This window comes from Camellia sinensis, chromosome 5, assembly GCF_055761805.1.
Source record: "Camellia sinensis isolate YWXY chromosome 5, ASM5576180v1, whole genome shotgun sequence".
NCBI lineage: Eukaryota > Viridiplantae > Streptophyta > Magnoliopsida > Ericales > Theaceae > Camellia > Camellia sinensis.
In genome coordinates this window covers 177,749,285-177,757,929 of record NC_138965.1, presented here as the reverse complement: position 1 = coordinate 177,757,929, position 8,645 = coordinate 177,749,285, and the positions used below count along the sequence as shown (strand labels likewise).

At 33.0% G+C, this 8,645-nt stretch overlaps 1 non-coding gene across 1 annotated transcript; it reads left to right on the top strand.

The window, feature by feature from the left end:
• The first annotated feature begins 1,243 nt into the window (after positions 1-1,243).
• On the top strand, positions 1,244-3,151 carry LOC114259891 (uncharacterized). The gene is made up of 2 exons (XR_014330550.1): positions 1,244-1,381; positions 2,708-3,151. It is a non-coding gene; the product is annotated as an uncharacterized LOC114259891 (transcript).
• The last annotated feature ends 5,494 nt before the right edge of the window (positions 3,152-8,645 follow it).

Here is an 8,645-nt window from a genome sequence, read left to right as displayed (position 1 = left end):
GATCTATTATTCAAAATATACTTGTCGTTTATTTATTATTAGACAAATGTAATAAATTAAACATGATACGATTATTAAATTAATCTAAATTTTTTTTTAATAATATACACAAAAATTTTTTTAAAATAAAGAATTTTGATGAAACAGAACCTATCTTTTCATGTGAAGCTTTTTTATTTTTCTTATGTCTTTTAGCCTTTTATCAGCATCAGTGCCAATCAGACACTATTATGGACTTTTTGCCTTTGAGAGAGAGAGAGAGAGAGAGAGAGAAGAAAAAGAAGAAACAAAAACTCACGGGGTTTTTTCAACCTCTTGGCTTTTTCCATACAATGTGCCGTTTTGGCAAATATACAAAAAGGTAGCGTTTTCCAATACCTTCCCAAAACGTCAACCTTCCCAAAATGCTGATATTCCCATTTGGGAAGAGGACTCTCATATGATTGATCTTTTCAGATTGTTTTCCTTGAAGTGTCAACTTGATAGCCGAAATTTAAAAAGAAAAATTATGTGCATAATTAATTACATGAAAAAATAATTTCTAGTGTTAAAAAATTTTATGTTGAAACAAACGGAGGTTAAAAAGAAATACATTTACTCCAGTTAGGTATTGTGTTGTTAGGTCTCAGTTTGTTGGGCCTATCTGGAAATCAATTTTGTTAATTTCGAATCATTCATCTTATAACATTTACTGAATATACTATCTATATAAAAAAATTAAGATAATTCTAAGAATTAGATAGTATCTAATCATCTTAATTTTTTAACTAGATATTTTGCTCAAGTAGTTCTCTCAAGCAAGTAATTGATATTATCAAGGTGGAGCCACCAAACTCAACAACAGCATGCCCAGCTAGAGAGAACCCATTTCGAACTCAAAAATTAAAAAAAAATAAAAATAGAAATTTATTAGATAGGTCTGTCTCATATTTTACATGATATGTTCTTACAATTCTATTAGTTATAGATCCATTATTTCTTATTTTTTTCCCTATATATTATATAAAACAACCAATATAATTGGAAGGGCACACAGTCTAATTGGAATTCTTGAAAGACAGGATAATTTTTCCAAAAATAAATGTTAGTTAATTGGTTTTTACACTAAATTGCTATTCTAACTTGAAAGTTAAATCCACTTTTAAAAAAAATAAATTTAAAAAGTAGGTTTACATGTCATTTTCTATACAATTTTCATTTCAAAATAGTAATTATTTATTGCTTTTGTTTATGGATTATATAGTTCTTTAAGAGGAGCTCATTACAATCTACTATGGATTGCCGATTTTCATTCAATCAAGGCCCAGAAAATCCACCGACATCAGTAATCTTTGGTCCAGAGTACATGGCCACCAATGTCTATCAACATTGCCAAACAGAGGTCAGTGTTTAAGGCAATTTAATGCCGTCGAGTAATTAAAGTTATAAAATCCAAAAATTAATGCGGACGTAACTGAATTAGATTATTTTGTACAAATTCTGCTCTCCTATAGTGGACCCTACATCTAAAGTGAATCTACACGATATATTATTTTTTTGATATTTTTCTGTGTTTAAAATTTTAATTTATAACATTATTAAAAAAGTTTCACATAAAACTGCACCCAAAAAGAGTTTAAGTGATATTTTTGTAACTAAACCATTTTAATGGGCATTTTGTATTTTTGTAAGAAGGTGATAAAAAAAAAAAAGAAAAACCATATCATATTATTTTAGATGAAATTACTTTAAAAGTTAAAATAAAATGACTTTCACATAGTTTTCATATGAAACAAAGTGAAAAGGTTATCTAAAAAACCATTTTCTCAAATATATATATTTTTATACTAAACACGCAGAATATACAACTCAAATTAATAAATACATGTGAGAATCATTTTCTTTTTGTTTAAAAAAAAATTACGCCCAATTTAATCTGCATCTAATGGAGATTAAATCCAAATGTGTAAATTACAAATACACTCTTTGAGATTTGATTAAAATATGAATCACCTCTTGTGGTTTTAGAAATTACATTTCACCCCCTGAGATTTCTAATTTTACAACAAATCGCCCATTTTATTAATAAATCATTAAATAAATTAACAGTTTTTAATGATGTTAGAAATATGTTTCAATTAGTAATTTAGGTAATTTTATTATTGTATAGGAGAGCAATTATGAATTTCATGTTTTTAGTTAATTCTGTTAAATAAAAAATACTAACAAGGAGGTATTTATAATTTTCTAAATTACAGGGGACAATCTATATTTTAAGCAAATCTCAAGGAGTGTATTTGTAATTTACCCGAATCTAAATTATATGCCTATTTCTATGCACTGTTCTTTGTCCATTTTAATGTTATTAGTTCATACAGTTACTTTTATTGATACAAACAACCACATGAATCAATGAAATATATATAAACTAAAAAAAAAAAAAAAAAAAAAGGAATAGAAGGGAGTAAGTGGTCTTATTCGATTATATGGCAAAATGGAAAAAGTAAATTGAATTAAAGACTTAACCTTTGGTTAAAACAAATGCATTTATACTATTTTCCTAATTAGGTTATTCAATTTTTTTAATTGAATAACAATAAATATAAATAAATTTCTTAAAATTATTATTATATTTTTTTTAATTTGATAAGAAGACAATGGTCATCTCAAATACAAAATTTGCTTATAATAATGAGATTTGGACCTAATTGGGTTGGGATTCATGCAGGACCTGGAATTAGCGAAGACGTTAGTGAGGCCCAACGGGATGTTCTTCGATGACGTGGCCAAGGAATCACTTCTAACATAAGCGAGATACGGGTCGGTGAGTCGGGTTTACATAGTGTGCGAAGAAGACCAACTTATGAAACCCGAATTCCAGAGATGGATTATTCAGAACAGCCCACCTGATGAAGTCAAGTCCATTGCAAATGCTGACCACATGATCATCCTATCGAAACCCAAGGAGCTTTGCCTCTGTTTGCAGGAGATTTCTCAGAAATATCATTGATTTTACTTGAGTGGTTTAATAGATTAAGCTCTATTTGGTAATCTCTAAATAAACAGTTTTTTTAATGAAAATAGTCAAAAGTTAAAAAGTCTATTGGTTTGTTCAATTATAATTTTAAAACAACTTTTTCATTAAAAAATAATAAATTTGAGAATCTTAGCAGCTAAAAAACGACTTCATTATTAATATTTTTAAAAACTTCACTGTGTCCCTTTACTTATACTGTATTAATGATTGTAATATGGTAATTTTCTTTTTTATCAAAAAGCAAAACTTTGGAAAAATTCATAAAGAACTTTTTTTCTTAACCAAAAAATAATTTTTGTAACAATTACCTAACAGCTTTTTAAAACTATGAAAAAATTGAAAATCAAAAAATTATTTTTAAAAAAAAATTTGTTGAAGTTCACCAAAATTGAGGAAAGAAGTAACAGTAGCTGGTTTATATGATGATTAGGCTGTGTGCATCACTGAGATTGTAAAATTATTTTCAATTTTTTTTTTTTTGAGTAAAAAAAAGATTATATTGATGAAAAGTGAAATACAAAGTATATTACAGCAAATATCATTAAAGTAAGATGCGTGCAAAAGCGTCGCAGTGAGTAAGATCATCTCATTTGTTCTTGCTAGTTTGCCAATTTGTTAAAGATGCATTTAAGCCTCCGTTTGGGGAGTGGGTTGGCTTTTTGACTTTTTTGACTATTTTAGCCTGGGTTAAAAAGCTTGGTTTGTGAAAGATTTTTTTTAGCTTTTTTAGCTTTTTTTTTTAGAGAAGAGTATAATGATTATGGGTTTGATGTGATGTTTTGTTTGTTGTGAATAAAATAGCCTATTTTGTCTTTTATGGCTATTTTAGCCACAAACCAACTTGCCAAACACCAATTATTTTTAATTGACTAGTTCAAAAAATGTGAAAAGAATTGAAAGTCTCAACCACCTCACCACTCCATGCACCGTAACCATCATCATCACTAACATCAACACTAATGCAATCATTGATATATTAATCTCAAATTTGTAAATCAAAAAAATATTTCTTATGAAAAATATTCTTTTTTGTTGAAATGAACAGAAAGGAATAAATCCAACTTAATAAAACAGATAAAGTAGAAATAAAAGTTGAGTGGGAGGCACTTTAAATGTAGTTTACAATGATATACATAAGCACCTTACCATACTAATTGCGACAAAGTTTTTCCGGCATTTACTCAAGCACAAAAGGAAACCATACTGCCACACAAACCCAACATCACCAGGACCATTGCCACACACACCAATTGAGGTACCGAAACAGAGAAAAAAACATAATGTCAACCCTGGGTTGGGATAACAAGAAGAGGTTGGTTCCTTCTTCTGTAAGGTGCAATGCTAAACTTCTCCTCCATGTGCAAGTTCTCTAGTTCAATCCCACCTTCACTCTTCCAATCAAATAAGTTTATGAGCAAACACTACACCACTAGAACCATTCTTATTGTCGCACACGAATTGAAGAACCAAAAAAGAAGGGGAAAAAAAATGCACATTGTCAACCCTAGACTGGAACAGCAAAAAGAGGTTGAGCCTTCTGTAAGATCATGCCAAACTTCTCCTCTATATCCAAGTCCTCCGGTTTAATCCCACCATCAAGCTTCCAATCAAGCGAATTTAAGAGTGAACCCAACATCACTGAAATCATCCTTGTCGCCAATGGTAGCCCGGGGCATATTCTTCAACTTGCATCATATGGAATTAACTCAAAATTGCAGCCTCGGACATCAATGTCCGAGTCCAAGAACCTCTCCAGCATGAATGAGGTGGGGTTCGGCCAAATGCTTTGGTCATGACCAATAGCCCAGACGTTTACTAGCACTTGTGACCCTTTTGGGATTGTGTAGCCATAGACTTGCTCGTCTGAGTCAACTTTACGAGGAATTAAGAAGGAAACTATTGGGTGCATCCTGAAGGTTTCCTTAACAATTGCCATCAAGTAAGGTAGGCGTGCAATATCCGATTCTGATATTGGTTTGCCTTTGCCAACTATTTGTTCAAGCTTTCTTTAGAGTCTCTGGATTGCGTAAAAGCTCTGTCATTGCCCACTCTAATGTATTTAAAGTTGTGTCTATCCCTGCTATAAATAAATCCTGTAACACAATTTTTGTACCAAGTCAGACTAAATAATTACTCAATTCAAATTCAATGTAATAAAAGTAAAGCAAATTATGATGGTAGTCCCTGTATTTTGGTTCTTGTGTCATTTTAGTCTTTGTAATTTCAATTAACTCGATTTTGATTATGAATTTATCACTTTGTCTCTATTTAATCTAATTAATTCCAACTCTTAACATTTTTTTTATATAGAAAATATGCATATAAATGTTATAGGTCATATTTTTAAGGACAAAATTATAAACTTATTCAATTTAGTGAATTAATCTCAACAAATTTAGTGATAATTTTCTTTAAAAAAACATAAATAATATTATTAATTGGATTAAATTGATATAAAATTTAAAATGAAGAGTCAAAATTGACCCAATTAAAAACATAAATATTAAAATAACATAAAGAGATAAAATATTGTAGGGGGGTTCGAGATTAGGAAGATGATTAAAGAGGCAAAACTATGTTAATAGTCCAACAATGGTGGAATGATTGGAGAGTGAGTAGCTAGGTGAGGGTGAAGCAGGAAACTCAAACAGAAATGAATGTCAGTGCACAAATGAGCAAAATCTCCCCCAAGTTTCCAAAATTCTTCTTCTTGGACCTTGGGAAATGAGTCCTGTTTATATTCTTTTTCTTGGTACCAAGAGGACACCAAGTGGCCAAATAGAGAGAAGACAGGTGTCCCTAAGGATCACATAGAATATTCTGCTTTGAGCTACCAAGCTGAAGGTGCCACATGTTCCTGTGCATGTACCGTGTACTATTTGTTTGCCTCCGCAGCTACCTTTTTAAGCCTCAGTAAGTGTAGTTGCGATGGGAGTGTTTGGCGCTGCAACTCCCTTTTGAACCTCAGCAAAGTGCAGTTGCGGCGGGAGTGTTTGCCGTTGCACTTGCCCTGTTAGCCCGAACCTCAGCAAATGCACTTGCAGTGGTAAACCTTAATGTTGCACTTGCCTTCTCAGTTCTATTTAGTCAGTACATGCATTCTTAGGACTTCATTAACCTGCTATCAACTATGTTCGTGTTCACCTTGGCGAAGCCTCCATCCTTAGCCACCTAACCACAAACTCCCCAGCTTCCCAGGGTGAGGGCCATAACTAAGCCTGCTATCTGCCATGTTGTGCCTTAGTACCAAGCCCAAGGGGGCTTCCTCAGTCCTACCTGTGCGACTAAGGCATGTCCATGACTTGGGTTGTCATGACCCAAACCCGCCCCTGTAAGTTTAGCATTGTAACCGGCCAATAATCCTTGGATTACCGAAGGCCTCTGAACAGATTAACAAAATTAAGGGGCTAGCGGAAGCAAATACATAAATATAGTTGTCCAATGAGCTATGCTGACTTATATAAACAAAGTATTTAAAACTTTATATACATATTCAGAAGTCAATCATACATTATACCCACACACATCAAAGTATCTTAAGTACAGCCAACAATATAACTAGTCAAATACACAAGTAACTGAAACTCATGACAAGTGACACATCTGGAACCTCCACGTGAGGCGCAATGGTTGGCTGACAACAGAACACAGTTCCAGACAAAAGCCTTCGGGCTCGAACTCCAGAATGCTCACCTATATACATATATATATAAACAATGAGCTAAAACCCAGTGAATAACATTAAGGTAAAGGAGTTAGTGAACGAAATCCGAACATGTCATAAGTACAAAACAGATCATAGCATAATCATTGTTGTATCAGAACATAATAATGGTACATCCCATAGAACACATCACAGAACGTCTTCCGACTAGAGTAATCGGTTCTGGATACCGATTAAACACATATCACCACAATGAAGTGGCTAACGAGATCTCGTAAACACATGAATGTCATGGACCCGCATTTTCATGCCGTCCCCCATGGCTTGGGACTATCTATGGATGCCATAATAAATTTCAAATACGGAATATTCGTTCACAAAAACAGATATCATTTCAGAAAACATAGCTTATCACATTTCATTTGGAACATAATTCATATAAACGTATCTTTACGATAACGTTACTCACAGTGGTTCCAGTAAGCGGTCAATCAATCCTCAAGTCTTGACCTACAGTCACAAAATACATAACACAAGCATGTCTTATCATTACACATTCAAGTGGCCATTAAGGCTTAGTTTTCATTACATTGGTTCTTATTCTTTCTTTCACATTGCCTAACACACACACACTTGCATTCTCTTAACTTAGTACATTCTTTTCTTAGTGTGTTTCTAATCCATAACCTCATTACTATGACTTAATTAAGGCTTAGGAATGTCTAAGATGCAACGAGAATGCCAAAACATGCCTTGGAACACTTGGTAAAATTTCTGAAAATAAGGTCCTCGCTCGAGCGTAGCTTTCCTCGCTCGAGCGGACCTGTAAAATGTGACTGGTCGCTCGAGCGCACATTACTTTGCTCGAGCGATCTGTAAAAGATATGAAACTTCTGGGAGCTTGCAATTCACGCTCGAGCGGACTTTTGGTCGCTTGAGCGGAGTGCACGCACTCAGAGTGGTCGCTCGAGCGAGAACTCCCTCGCTAAAGCGTAGATGCAATTTTTGGAATTTCTATATTGCACCTTCAAGCTCAAAACTCAAATTCAGCCATCCAAAACACCTCTTTGGGGCCCCAAAACTTGAGATAACATAGTAAACGTGTAAAGCATGATGAACTAAGGATTATTTCATGAAATCATGGCCCAAGAGTTTGTCAAAAACTCACAATTTCAACTTAAAACATGATGAATGCTCATGAACATAACATGCAAGGATTTTCTTGATCTTGAGCTTCTCAAAACATGATCAAATGCCACAAAACAACTTGAAACTTGATGATTCCTCTTAATGAAGATGAATTTCAAACATGCAAGAGAGAATTCTTAGAAATCATGCTCAATTTGAAAGAAAATGTACATGCATGCATGAATTGCAACTCAAATCTTCCTTCTAAGCTCAATATATACATTTAAACTCATAATCTTCATGTTAATAACTTAGATTCTTATTCACCCAAGAAAATAACTTAGATTCTTAAAAGAGGGGTTGAATTCATACCTACAGTCTTGAATTAACTAGATTCTTGCACAAAATTGATGAACTCAAGCAAAGCCTTCAACTTCCACCTTTAATTTCTTCTTCCCTCACTCTAGAATGGAGTCTCTCCCTCTCTCTCTCTCCCCAATATACAAATCTCAGATTTTTCCACTAAGGGAATGAAAAGATGAGCTCAAAATGAGCTAAAGGGCTCCTATTTAAACTTATGATGCTATAATACATTAATTAAAACATTTGGCCAACCAAACACAACTTAATTAATCAGACTGAATCACTTTTTAATAAAATTCACCATATGGTTCTAAAAATTCCTAATAACATATCGGTGTAGTCAATTTCGATTTCGAATGCCGATAAGGCTTTCAATTTCCATATTAAAGCAAAATTCTAGACAGATATTTTTATAAGTAACAGATAGAAGGCCAATTATCATGCAAATTGTATATTAATCCCGTAATTCATTTG